This window comes from Podarcis pityusensis (assembly GCF_964106645.2).
Source record: "Podarcis pityusensis genome assembly, chromosome: 8".
NCBI classification, from domain to species: Eukaryota; Metazoa; Chordata; class Lepidosauria; order Squamata; family Lacertidae; genus Podarcis; species Podarcis pityusensis.
The window spans coordinates 34,814,956-34,829,827 of NC_138033.1; the positions used below are offsets into that span (position 1 = coordinate 34,814,956).

The window sequence follows — 14,872 nt, forward strand, 5'->3', positions numbered from 1 at the left end:
TGTTCAGTTATGGTCCAAACTGGTGTGTGTATTAATGCATTAGCCAGATCTTATTTACCGTATTTTTTGCACCATAACACTCACTTTTTTCCTCCTAAAAAGTAAGGGGAAATGTCTGTGCGTGTTATGGAGGGAATGCCTACGGTGGCATGCCTACGGATTTTCCTCCTCTAAAAACTACGTGCGTGTTATGGTCGAGTGCGTGTTATAGAGCGAAAAATACGGTAAATGCCACTCTTATTTGGTCCCAGGGTTAGCAGAAATGCCAGTTGATTGAGTTGGGGCATCAAAGAGTGCTGCTGTATTTACAGTAAAGAAATATTAAAGCAAAAGAAACTGCAGGAGTGTGTGTAAAACTACCTATTGTGTAAAGATAGCATGTGCATTTCTTTTGCATTTGTTGCTGTGCTACTTTTGTCTCTGGCCCCACCCGCAACGGGCATGTGCCCCACTTAAGAAGAATACCCAGAAGGTAATGCTGCCCTTGGGCTGAAAAAGACTCCACAGCCCTGCATTAGAGTTACCAGTGGCCTAATAAAATCAGAAGAAAGTGGGCAGATGGCAGGTGTGTCCCATGCTGTCTCTCGTTGCCTCATATATCTGCAATCGTTATTGGCTGAGCAATGGGGTTGAGCTGAGCAAGAGTGAAAGTCTTCCTTCTTTGTGAAGACTCTGCCCACCCCAATACTGTTGAAATGCAGCCAGGCTTTAGTGGTCTCTGAAGTGCTGGATTGTGCCTGGATTCCATGCCTGTCCGAAATGTAGGCTCTAGTGCGCTAATGCACTTCGTGAATATTTCATTTGGTATTCTTGGTTCAGAACACAGCCTGTTGTTTCCGAAAGCTGTTGGAGAGATGTACTGGGTTTTGTTGTGCCGAAACCTCTGCAAAGAATAAGAGCTTTCCATTTGGTGGCAATCAGAATATGCTGGACAGTAGTTTACTTGCTTGCTTGCATGCTTGTGTTCTGCTCTATGTCACCAGAAACAAATGGATAAATCTTAAGGGCTGAAACCTCATACCTTCAATGCTGGCTGAAGAGTCTGCTCCAGAGTATCAGCGCCAGAAGGAATACTACATGAGTGCCGGTTGCTTTTGTTTCTAATTTATAAGTTCTAAGCTGAAGATGTTCAACATTCTGCAGCAACAGCTCTTTAGAGTCCATCATATGCTGTAAAATAATCATGAGATCACTACTTACTAGACCTCAGTGGGTTAAAGAATGCTCTGTCAGAGCAAATGCTATATCATTTCAGAAACAGATGAGACATCTCTTTTCCTGATTCCTTTTACGAAATGTTGCATGGCTGTATTCATTTTGACTAGGATAGAATATGGTTTATGAAGTTGGCATGTTTTTGTAATTATTATTTTTTTAAAAAAGGCAAATGCCCCTGACAGTTAAGTCCAGTCACAGACGACTGTGCCGCTTATCTCGCTTTACAGACCGAGGGAGCCGACATTTGTCCGCAAACAGTTTTTCTGGGCCATGTGGCCAGCATGACTAAGTCGCTTCTGGCGCAACAGAACACCAAAACCAGAGCAGCACACGGAAACACCTTTTACCTTCCCGCCAAAGCAGTACCTATTTATCCACTTGCACATTTTGGTGTGCTTTCGAACTGCTAGGTTGGCAGGAGCTGGGACAGAGCAACGGGAGCTCACCCCGTCACGGGGATCTGAATCACCAACCTTCTGATCAGCAAAGCCCAAGAGGCTCAGTGGTTTCTACCACTGCACCACCCACGTCCCTTGTAAAATGTAGATAAATCTAAATACAAGTTTGGATATAACATGAAACGATGGTTAGTTTGTAACAGAAGCAAGAGCATCCAGTCTCCTCCTTTTGGTTAAGCTCCAAACTATGCCACTGTGCCCATTGTACACATAAATGAGTAATTATTCCCCGTTGCCCTACTTTACTTCCCTTGATCTGGACACTAGACTTCTGTTGATGCAATCTAGAGTAGCATTCACTTTTTTGCTGCTTCATCACACTATTGACTCATGTTGAGCTTGAGGGTCTACTAAGACCCCTAAATCATTTCTACTTGTACTACTGGCAAGCTAAATGTCCCCATTATATTTGTGCAGCTGGTTCTTCCAACCTAAATGCAGAGCATTACATTTGTCCCTATTAAAATTCATTTTGTTAGTTTGGGCTCAGTTCTCCAATCTGTTAAGGTCATAGTGAAGCCCAATTCTGTATTATGCAGCATTAGCTACCCCTCCCAGTTTCATGTCACCTGCAAATTTGATGTGCATCCCCCCAATACCTTTATCCAAGTGGTTTATAAAGATGCTGAACAACAACAGGCCCAGGACAGAACCCTGTGGCACCCCCCTTATCACTTTTCCCCAGGATAACGAGGAACTGTTAGTGAACACTCTTTGGGTGTGAGGCATGATGTTGCAACACAACCACATGTCTTGTGCAAGCAGCATCCCATCTGGGCTTGCAGTTTGCCAGACACCATAACAGCTGGGGTGGCAAAATGTTTTTGTACTGCTCCCCTGGGAAAAAAGAGAGGTTTTACTAAGAGTAGACCTGTTGAAATTACTAGCCATGGTTAAGTTAGGCCTCCTAATTTCAGTGGATCTATTCTGAGTAGAATGTAGCTGGCTACAACCCACAGCTCCATGTTTTATCTGCAGATTTCCATACTATCTTAATTGGAGGAGGTGGTAGGGCTGATGAAAGTACCAGATGCTCTCAGGGCTGTGTTTGAACCTCAATCAGCCTTCACTAATAGTTGACAGGGGCTGATGAGAGTTGTAGTGCAACACATTTGGAGGGCAGCAGAATGGTAAAGGTTGAACTAAATACCTAAGCAGTTTGTCTCTCTCTTTTTTTGTCTATCTGCTGATCTGCCTTTTTTATTTACAGTTTAAGTGCTGCATTTTATAAAATTTTATACCTTAGGGTGACCACAGGATATAGGATAAAAAATTACTCTGCAGTACTAAAATACTGCATGGGCCAGGAAGGTAAATCTGTTTTGATAGCTGTGATAACAAATTGGGTTTCATTCCTACCTTAAGATTGCAGCTGTTGTGCTTACAGCTGAGGTTAGGCTTTTACTGGAGAGTGAGTTTCAAAGGGTGTATCACATATTTACGGTAATATTGAAGCATTGATTGTTGACTTATTTGTAGACATTAATACAGAACTATTTCCTTACTTGGTGCCTTGGAACGTCCATTAAGCTTTTGGCTTTGGGCCAGAATAGGTTGCAGTTCTGCAGTTTATAATGCACGTTGGCCATCTGTCCTTAGAGTACTAATGTGAGTTTAATTTTAAAAGCACATGAAGCCTGCAGTTTCTTTTGTTTTAATATTTATTATCTTGCCAATACTAGGAAGGATGGCTCTTTAATGCACATTACTCAGGTTTGTCTTATTTAAAAAAGCATAGCATAGAAAAGACATGAACGTCATTATGTTTTGTGTATTGTATTGTACTGTCATTTCAGTCTGGTAACATCACAACTTGGGATTACCTTTAGAAGTAGCATTGTTCATTTGGGTGCGGTAAATATGTAAACAAATAAATGATATATATTTTTTGTAAGAAGCCTGAATGCTTCAGCTTCTTGAGTTGGTGGTGGTTTGGGTATTATTGGTGATGATATGATCGGAAACAGCACTTTGATTTCTTCTCTGAAATAAATATGGAAGTATTTTGCCTTATAGTGGTTAAAAAAAAGTTCCCTTGCTTTCTGTGTGGAGCATCACTCTGGATTTTTGCAGATGTTTTCAGCCAGCAGGTTCAGATCAGTTCATCCATGGTGCCTAGTGACAACCCCATAGAACGCACTATAGGCAAGACTTGCTGGCTCAAGTGGGAGTGATCTTATGTGGGTAATGTTTAAGCTGTCCCTGATGAGGAGGTGCTGGTGATCTTGTGGGCAAAGTGAAATCCAGAACAACAATGTCTTGACCTATCTTCCCCACTACTCTTGAGTGACGTTGGCATATTTTCAGTATCAACAATATTGGGCTTTATGATTGGCAGTGGAGGCCCTGTTGGTGGTGACACCACTGTTGTGTGCTGCCTTGCCAGTACTGGGTAATTGAAAGACATTGTTTCTGGCATCTTTGACTTTATTAGTTAGTTGTGGGGCATTTGGCTTGTTTCAAAATGCTTGTATTGCTTTTATTGCCTTGTTGTCTGCTGTCCCAGGCTCTCTTGGGAGGAAGGGTGGATGAAAAGCAAATAATAAATAATAATAAGCAATGATAATAAAAATAAAAAATAGGTAATCTCTCACAATGTGTAAGCTAGAATGCTCTCATTTTGTTGTATCAATATGTATAAGATATAGAATACTTTGTTACATTGGATAGTTTAAGGCTGATTTTGTATGAACATTAGAAAATTATATATATTGCAGTCAGTATTTACGCTAACAAAAAAGGCATGTAAACACATGGTTTTTCAGCTACTAAGCAGGTGTGATTAATAAGGTCTGCATATTTGAATTGCGCTATTGATCGTATTGTATCATATTATGTGCCAACATACTTCAGCACAGCCAGAAAGAGGGCATTACCATATAGCATTTTAATTTATGCAGTGACAATGACTATTTATAGGCTTAAATAATTACAATGCCAATTTGGGTCACTCTGCTCTACTTCTTTAGTTACTTGCTGCTGCAAGAGATAATAAACTATCTGCAGGAGGGTGAATTAATAGGTGTCTCGGTAGACCTGAAAGGGCAAGAATTTGATTGCATTCTTTAAACCCTTTTTCTAATTAAAAACATTTTCTATTACAGAGGTGGGCATTCTGTCTTAACCCTTGGGCGTAACCCTCTCCCCCTCCCTTTTATTTGAATTGGTGGAGGCCATATCTGTTGTGAATCATAGGTTTCTAAGCAGGTAGTTTTCACATTTTCATCATGGATGTAGTGGTTAGCATGGAAAAAAATAAATGCCAACTATTAGTCATACAGTTTCAGGGCCAGGCTTGAGTGATGTATGGTTGTATCTAAAACTAGTTTTGGCATGACCGTTCTCCAGCTCAGGATCATTGTCAATGTTATTTCCTGGTTGTTCTGCTGCAATTAAAGCCAGGATCCCTGTGTTCATGCCACGTAGCATTTCATAGAGACAAAAGGGTCAGAGCTGGGGTCAGGTAACAGGGAGGAGGAGAATATATCCCAGGGTGCACATGGCTTGTACCAGGCCCCAATCCACTGAAATGATTTAGGTTCTGGTGCCATGTGCCATCGTTACACTGGAGATCTTGATAGTCAAGTGGTGGAACCCAGACCTGGTGGGGCACCTAGGAGGTCACATGGATGATGCCTAGGTCCCCATCCTCCTCAATTGAAAAAGGAACAGTAGTCACTTAAGCAGTATATTTGTACAAGTACTTATCACCTAAAGTGTTGCCTTTGCATCTGAGAACAAAAGGTGGTGTTAGATGTTGGTCTAAGCTCTGAGAGTGCTGAAACTCACTTCAGTTAATATCTTGGAAACTATAGATGTAAAATTTCCAGAAACGTTGAAGCCATGAGAAAAAAACAGCTGTTTTTTCCTGGGTGGGGAAAACTATTTTACACCATTTACAGCGATTTTACACCATTTCTCAATGTACTCACCAGGTGCATTCACATTCTGCTATAGACAGACAAATCTATTGATTTTGTTGTGTCTCGTTTTTTCATTTTACAGTCTTAAGTTCCATTCACCACCTTTCTGCATCACTTTGTAATTTAAAAAAAAAAATCATCTTGAAGTTTTGCAACAATGTAGTACACATTTCTCTTAATGTACCCACCAAGGTATGGATTTTAACAATTCCCCCCAATATGCACCTTTTTGCATGAACAGTGTTTGATTGGAGAATTGTATTGTAAAATTCTTAGAAGGATGCATTTCAAAAGACAGCTGTGTTTTAGTTTATGTATTGTTTTGGGAAGTGTGAATTAAACCAAATTTATCCTCCAGGCCTACATTCTATAATGTAGGGTATAAATTTCAATAATTTGGAGCAGCCCTTTCTTGGGACCATTTGTGGGGTGAAATGGCCCTAAGAGAAAGAGAAATAGCTGGATTTAATTGCTTTCTGCATGGTTAGTGCAGAAGGATTACAATTACTGGTAGCTTGAAGCTTTATTTCCACTGAAGTGAATGCATTGTTGGACTGTATTGAGATTTTTCTCAATCTCTAGTAGTGGATTAAGACCATTAATTACCAGGCTCTTGCTATGAGTCAGTAAAATGGAAAGGTGGGTGTCTGTCCGTTCCGTGGGGGGGGGTGTACACACCTACCCACACCCATAATGACTCCTGCTGCTTTCTTGCTGGCTCTACCTGGGAAGTAATTTGTGGTCAGCACCAAGGCAGTTCTTTCTAACCCCATTTGTCAGGCTCTCCTCTCTGCTTCCCTTTGTTAATCAGGCTGCCAGTGAGATGCGCTTGCAGCTGCCTATAATTATTAGATTTGGTAAAGCGGACTTTTAAAAGCAGAAGGGAGGCGGGGGAAGGCTCTGAAAAACAGTTACAAACTTTAACCAGTCCTCTGAATGCAGCTGTTAAGATTTTGTTTTAAAGCCGACAAGATCAAATTAGCTGTCTAAAGGTCAGTGCAGTCATTTAAATTCATATTAAAGTGGAGTAATATTCATTTGTGCTGACTTGTCCTACAATTGGAGGGTGGTGGTATATCCGTTCTCTTTTTCTAGGAAGAGAACTCAAGAGACATTATTAAAGCAGACAGTTGATGTACCTTTTAAGGGGCTTTAACTAAGAACTGGGACCATGTGCAAGGCGCTTTGTTGCCCATGTGAAAGGGATAGCATAGCTAAACATTGGAGGCTTGGGGAGGTTAGGTTGGTTTGGGGTTTAGTATTTTCAACCCAGTATATCTAAATGTTTGCTCAAAGCAGTGGTGGGGACCCTGTGGCTCTCTCAATATTGTTGGACTACAACTCCTATCAGCCTTAGCCAGGATGTCCAGTGGGCAGAGAAAAGGGGAGTTGTAATCTAAATATCTGGAGGGCCACAGATTTCCCCCCTTAAGGTGCAGGTGTTATAAATGGGGTCTTTTTGACATTATTAAAGACCCCAAGATTAGGCTAACAGAAGCAGTTGGTGCTGCTGCTTATATGCTTTGGTGATGCTCATCTTGGGAATTTCACATCTCTGGGGATTCTGTTCCTAGGAAGGGTGTTGATAATAAAAATTCTGTTAACTCAAAAGTGGTATATGTGTGTGAATGAGAGGGAGAGGGGAGCTAAAAAAGCATTGGCTTACCATGGCAAAAGCCTTGTATTCTGTTTAAACAGTCTGACTGAGAGCCATTTTAATGTAGCTTTCGTTCGACTTCTACAGGGCAGTGCCTTGTAATATGAGGGATTTCAGTTTGGCTTGCCTCTGCTCTTGCAGTGGCCTGGTGGAAAGATGTTGGCCAGGTCAGGGTTCTGAATTAAAAACCCAGAGTTGTGTGTTTGCCTTTGTACATGATTTGCAGAAGGATTAATACGCAGTGCAAAACATAAGACTTGCTGCTTGATAATACGCACTCCTGTAGCTGTTGCAACACAAGCAGAGACTTCTACTGCAGCATCCTGTGCAAGGAAAGCTGAGCAGACCAGCACTATCCTACCTTGCTTCCTTCTGGAATCAGACGAGCACCACTTTCCCTGTTTCACTTTTTGCGGCTCTGAGCCTCTGTGGCACAAGGAAATTTCCCTTCCCTCAAATATAAGAAGCAGCAACTTCTTCAGCTGGGAAAGGGGTAGGGGTGGATCTGCCTGCTTGCATGGGAGAAGGAGCCAGAGCCCTTGACCCCTGCTGTGCCTCATGTGCAACAGAGCCTGGGATCAAGCCCTTAGTCCTCCTTGGCCCTTTCAAAGCCACCATAGTTGCACTTTGCCAAGCCAGCCACCTTAACATTGAGCTGATGTTTTTAAAATTTCTTGTTTTTCTTTGTCTGTGCAGAGGCTGAAAAGGTTTTGAATATTCACCGCACTTCTTTATTTGGGAAGAAAACCCCTCCCCATACAAACAGGCCAACAAATTCCTCTTAGACCAAACCTTCAACAACGCAGTCCTTTGGATAATGGACACTTGTTACTCTTTGTTTGATTACATCTCAATTATCACTTGATGGCAAGAGCACAATTAATACCCTAGGTTGTTTGTTAAAAAACTCCTAATTAAAACCGATTCCTGCTTTTTCCTTGTGTGTGTATAAAAGCCAGCATTCTGTCAGGCTGCTGAATTGTGAGCGAGCTCTCCATTCAGCCAGGCAAAAGACACCATTAATTGGTGAGTGGGGTTTTCGTGGCAGAATCAGCACAGCCCGTCTGAGTGCCAATCTTTACTGCCACTTAAAGGAGGAAACTCCTCACCTTCCCTCCCATACTGCTGTGGGAAGGGTATCACTCTCTGCTGTATAGGACATGTCTACACTGCAGTCCACTGCGCCACACGCTTGCAAGGCAGTGGTTTGCAGAACTGTCATCGCCTTTAGACCTGATCATTATCCCTTGTAACTTCTGCCAAATTCAAAGGGAAAATGCTCCATTCTGTTTATGCAGCAGTGGGCTAAGCTTTGCCAGCAAAGTCTGGCTTCAGGCATCAGTGCTGGTGGCTGCTTGAGATTTTTTGGTTTGGTTTGGTTTTTCTGCTGCCTGCTAGATTAAGGATTGGGACAACCCTGCAAACCAAGTGCATAAAAATTTCTATCTCACAACATTATTTTTGTTTTAGTCTGCTTGACCATACATCATTCATTCATTTGAATGTACCACTCTGATTGTATTTACAGTTGCTTGTCCTGAGATGTGTTGTGTTTTATAGTAGCCGTGTTTGTACATAATAATGCTAATATATAAAGCAAGTTTCGTAAGCCATATTGTAAATATGTTGCAAGCTAGTGTTCATAGCTCAAATATTTTCACTTTGTGGCCCCATTTGCACAAGCAGGTAAAGAAGCATGATGTCTGAATCTAGGTTGGGACACCATAAGAAGCTCTTTGTTTTATTAATTATTTATTATTCATTTCATTTCTCTACTAATTTATATTTTTAAGAAAGCAGTTTACAACCTACCCTAAAACATCAAATAAAAACAATCCAAAATAAAACACTGCAGAAGAAAGTCAAATATAAAGTATACATTCAAATCAATATTACCTGAAAAATTTCAAAATAAAACATTGCAAAAGAAGTCAGTTCCAGAATGCATATTTAACGCAGCAAAGTTAACAAAAAAATATTTATTTCAAAAGAAAACATTACTAAACAAAGTCAAATATATAATGCACATTTAAAATATAATTAGCAAGAGAATAAAATATTAAGCATAGAACATACCTACTGCTGTTGCTGCCAGTGGTGATTCATGGCAGGTGGCAGCTGTGGAAGCTCAGTCACCTGAGTCTGCAAACATGGCCTTCGGCCCTTTTGTAGCTGAAGTCAGTCAGAGCCTCACCCAGGCTAGAACGGAAAAGGCCTGCAAGAAAGGGAGCAGGTCTTCCAGGACTCACAGCCAGGATATCATGGTTGGAATACCCACTTGTATAGTGGGAATGTTTTCACAGATTATTTTTACTGTTGTTAGCCGCTCTGAGCCCGGCTTTGGCTGGGAAGGGTGGGATATAAATAAATAAATGATGATGATGATGATGATGATGATGATGAAACCAAGCTCTATGCCTTCAGTTATCTATAGAAAGTTGTATAATTGTTATCTCTTAGATGGGAGGGCATTCCACAAGGTGGGCACCACTCCCGAGAAGGCCTTCTGCTTGGTTCCCCGTACCTTCTTCTCACAATGAGTGAACCGCCGGAAGGCTCTCGGAACTGGACCTTAGTGCCTGGGCTGAACGATGGGGGTGGGGATGCTCCTTCAGGTATACAGGGCTGAAGCTGTTTGGTGCTTTGAAGGTCAACACCAACACTTTGAATTGTACTCAGAAATGCACTGGGAAACAATGTAGATCTTTTAGGACTGGTGTTATATGGTCTCTGGTGGCTGCTCCCAGTCATCAGTCTGGTGGTCACATTCTGGGTTGATTGTAGTTTCTGAGTCACCTTCAAAGGTAACCCCATGTAGAGTGTATTGACCTGCACCACCATGGACAGCTGAGAGTCCAAGACTGTGCACTTGGTTCTTTAGGGGTACAGTTACCCCATTCAGGACCAGGAAGTCCCCCAGACCTGCCTGACCCCTGTCCCTCAGAAACAGTACTTCTATCTTGTCGAGGTTCAACCTCGATCCAACCTCCAACTGCATCCAGACCCTCACACAGGACGTTCACTGTCTTCACTAGTTGTGATTTAAATGAAAGGTAGAGTTGGGTATCATCTGCATACTGGTGAACACTCAGCCCTGTCTCCCTGATGATCTCTCCCAGTGGTTTCATATAGAAATAACAGTTGGTCTGTCAAGTTGTTTGCTGTTTATTCTGATTGGTAGTGGCTCTCCAAGGTCCCAGGAGGAGGAAATTCCTGGCCCTGATATATGAAATCTTTTAACTGGATTGGCCAGGGTTTGAACTTGGGACCTTCTGCATTCAAATCATGTGCTCTGCCTCTAATAGGCAGTGCTCATCCCATGGAGTTCATTTAATTTTAGTCTATGTGCTTCTTCATAGGGGCCTCTTTTCCATCTCCACTTCCCATCTGCCCAGAGTACCCTGTGCACCTGACCTGTGAGCAACACTCATGCTCTCCTCTCCTTTTCTATTCCTGGCGCCAGCAGTCTTGTGGGTGGCCTTGAGAAAAATCAGAATAAATTATGCAGAAAATACGGATTTGCTTTGTTTGCATAGTGGATTTGGTTACAGAATTTGGTGTTGTGTTTATTGCATATAGAAACTAGATCACCCCTCTTTTGTTCAGGATATCTGCAGTCCTGCGTATGAATTGCAAAAACATTTGCCATTGTAGAAGACTTGTGCGCTAACTGAACCCCTTAGAATAAAAAAGATAAACACTTTTTTAAGATCTTTTTAAAGGAGATGGTCTTCTTCCTGTCTCTGTTTCACCTGAAACTAGACAGCTTTTCCTGAAATGGCTTCTAGTTGGATTCCCCTTTTGAGAATCTCTGTGTAAGAGATACCCAACTCTCACCCCTGAGACTGCTGGTACAAGGTTCCAGCTTCTGAGTACAGCATCTGTTTGATCTGAAACAAGGAGGGTTTGGCTTCTTGCAGTGATAAAGGAACTGCTCCCCTAGGATTGTTCCTTGTCGCAGCAAAGTGAGCCAGCACTCAGGTGTTGCTAATTTCAAAGTACAAAAGTGCAGCAATAAAGAGGCCACTTGGATGCTTGTGTAGCCTGAGAATCAGTCTCAGGCAGGCAGTCCCTACTTGGCCTTTGACATTGAAATGCCCGAATTACTAAGCACATATTGTAACTTTATGGCAACCAGAAACATAACATTTATAATTCTGTATTTCACTTAACTTTACAAGGCTTTTTCTACTGTTTGCCATTCATGAAGCCTTGCCAGTTGTTGCAGCCCACCCCAATATCTCATAATTCAGTTCCAAAGTGGAAGCCAGACACTCAGTCTGAAAGTCAGATTTTAAATTGGTCTCTGGCTTGTGTGCTCTTCTCTCTCTCTCTCCTCTATCTCCCATCTCTCTCTCTCTCTCTCTCTCTCTCTCTCTCTCTCTCTCTGCGTGCACTTAGGTGATAGTATGTTATTCTATTTCTCCCCCTTTCCTTCAAACACACACTCACTTCTCCAAAACTGCAACTGAGAGGGAATCGGTCACTCAAAACCACAAGTCTGCAACCTAGCTGGAATTTGAACTTAGTTATCCAAGTTTGCCATTCTTCCTGCTGAACGATACTATAATTTATTCTTTTCTCACAGAGTATGATTGTCGAAAAAGAACAAATCTTTAGGACTCTTAACACCTACCTTCCAATGGCGATTGCTCCCTGGTGGATTATTTCTCCCATCCACACTAACTTCATTTCATTAATAGGGCGCAATTTGAGATGCTAGCTTTGACCCACAAAGCCCAAAATGGTTTTGGACCCTTCAAGGAGTGGCTTCCTGCCTATCTCCGACTTGATTTTCTTCATCTGATAGAGCCCTCATTAAATATGCAATACAGTATGTTGGACAAATTCAAAACCACATAGAGATGTTTTCTGTGGGTGAACATATGTGAGGGCTACATTAGGAGTATATCTTTAAAATGTCTATGGTTTTGGGTATTGTTTTGTGATCTTTTATGGTTTACTGTTGTATTTCATAAAGTACGTTCCCTAAACCCATGTGGATGGGGCAGATTTTAAGTCCAAAAAACAAAGAAAATATTTTATCAGGTATTGCCAGTTTGTAGTGGTTTGGCACAGTTGATACACCATTGAATGCAATTTTAATGTACAGCTGTATTTTTTTTTTATTTTTAAAAAACCCTTTAGCTCAGCTCATGAAGTTCACTAGCTGCATTGATAAAGAATATCATGTGCATTAATGGAGGGCTCTGGGCCATTAGCTGTGCTTTGTAAAATGCTTTATCGTGGCCTTGTACCCTGCGCATTTGCAGTTGCGTCTGTTAATGCTCCTTATTTTTCTTTATGATGAGGGTTGGGTGAGGCAAGATGGAGAGGAGGAGGAAACACCCACTTCTCGATTCTTCTCTGGATTTCTGCACTGTAATGATGGCACCATCACCTGACTCTCAGGAAAGGCTGGCCTGCCTTGAATTGTGGGGTGACTGGCTCTTTTCAGCATGCTTTAATCTTGGTTCTGTTGCATCCCCCACGTTCCTGATTTTAATTGTGTAGCTGCTGCCGTATAGCATTTCCTATGCCGACGATGACCGACATATGTTAAACATACCACGCCCAGCCTTATCGCTTGCTGAAACATTTGTTTGGCTTTTGAAACCTTTTTCTGCATGGCATATTTTCTCCCTTTTGTAGCCAGCCACAATCACTAGTTTGAGGTTAAATACACGCTGCAGAATAATAATGTTATTATATCGCGTATGGATTTGTGCGTTACGTGTGACTGCAATGCATGTGAGTGTGTGAATTAGAAAATACATGCATAGGTACATCTCAGACAGTGTATATTATTTGGCTTCTTAGTGAACCCCAGCAGCACCCAGATCTAACCTCGTCAAGAATGCAAGCAACATATTTTAGTGAACAAAGGTGCCAATCAGTCCGCCAGCCATCAGTGTGTAAATAAGAATGCAGACATTGTTCCAGAGTCTTCTGTGAGTCTTAAGATGGCAGAATCACATTTCTATATAATAATGATGATCTGGCTGTCCCTTATTGCAGCCTCGTGTTTTGTGCAAATTCATGGCGGCTTGTGAAGAGAATAGCTTTACAAGCTGGTGTTGCAATGTGTAGCCACAGCCCTGCACCTCCAGTGCAGGAAATGCATTTTCCACATTAACCAAACATGACAGCTGAAACGGTTATTAACCATGCAAGATGTCGGAAGTCATCAAAAATTCACATTGGAGTAATTGCAGTGGCTTGGGGGTGGGGGTGGGAAAAATAAACCCTTGTTAAATCTTTCTCTGCTTGCATCTCATCTTTTCCTTCCCTTCTCTCCTCCCTGCTCTTAAATCTTACATGGTACATTCCATTAACAATAAAGTATCCTTCTGTAACCTATAAACGCTCCCTTCAGTAACTGGTTTCACACCAGTGCTGCCTATCCTTGGTGAAGGACAGCCCTGAGCAAATGCCACCGCTGCTTTGCTGGCAGTGGTGTTCCACTGTGGGAACAGCTGCTTTCTCATTGTCTTGCTGGACTCTTCACTGTCTCAGCCATAGCAGAGCTTGCAGGGGGTTTCCCACCCTTGAGAAGAAAAACTGTGAGCTCTGATACAGGAAGATTTGAGGTGCCTGGAACCAAATGCCAGGCATTTAAAGTATTGCAACTCACCCCGACAAGGTTTGTAACTTCTCGTTCTGTAGCCCACAAGATAGGAAATGCATTTTACACATTGATTGTTTGTTTAAATGCATGTATATTTAACACACAAAGAACTCAATCTTGAACAGTTTCTTTTCTGTGGTGATGAAAGATACAAATGTGGATTGTTTTTAAATATGTAGAAATTGGGAGTTAATTTAGAAAAATAACTGTAATAATTTTAAAATAAAATATTAGATTTTTGCTTTGCTAATTCCCCTTCTCCCTTTGAAACAGTTGTAAGGGAGGGGCGTCTGTTGTCTGCTTTTAAAATATATCCATTTATTCACCTCCTTAGAATCCTTTGCTGCTTATTTTCTTAAAATGTAGGCAAAAGTCAGGAGTACTACATTTTTAAGGTGTAGCCTGCTGATTTCATTGAAGATATCACCATCCTTGGGTGGTAGATTTTTTCAAAGAGAAATATCTGTAAATTGGATTTATGGTATAACTGTGGTGAAAATCTGTATATGTTCCAGTTTGTATAGACACTTGCTTTATATTCTTAGAAATTCAGTTGTGAAATATATAGATGAAGCCCTAATTTTAAGGGAGGGTGTCAATAAATAAAAGAGTTATTATTTATTTCCTGCTTTTCTCCCCCACTGAAAGTGGTTTGAATTAAGTATAATTGATAGTCACTTTTTATCTTGTTAGGTTTTGGGCATGAGTCAGTACTCTGAACTTAGAATTTCTTAGCCATGTAAAACAACGAAGGAGAGAGAGAGAGAGAGCGCACATATTTCTGTGGAGTGGCTGATTTGGTTTTGTCTGTAACAGTATTCTACCTTCATTGGGGAAGCTAAGCTAAAGAAAGGTTTCTGTTTTATACATCCCTTGATGTGGTACAGGCAGTTAAGGATTCATCCAACCAGTTTAGAGGTTGTACTTTAAAATCATTAAGGTGTAGACGGAACGGTTGCCTGGTCCCTTTTCCTTGTTCCATGAGAAA

The 14,872-nt window shown here is 41.4% G+C and overlaps 1 protein-coding gene across 3 annotated transcripts in view; it reads left to right on the top strand.

Annotated features, from left to right (window-relative positions):
- The window catches only part of NUP93 (nucleoporin 93), a 69,132-nt gene that overhangs the window by 15,707 nt on the left and 38,553 nt on the right, over nucleotides 1-14,872 (top strand). The window contains exon 1 of one of the 3 annotated variants that reach the window (XM_081017004.1): nucleotides 13,663-13,899. The exons of the other annotated variants lie outside the window; for them this stretch is intronic. The gene's annotated coding sequence lies outside the window, so the exon portion shown is untranslated. Of the gene's footprint in view, nucleotides 1-13,662; nucleotides 13,900-14,872 lie in introns of those variants that run through there. 3 annotated transcript variants of the gene reach the window in all.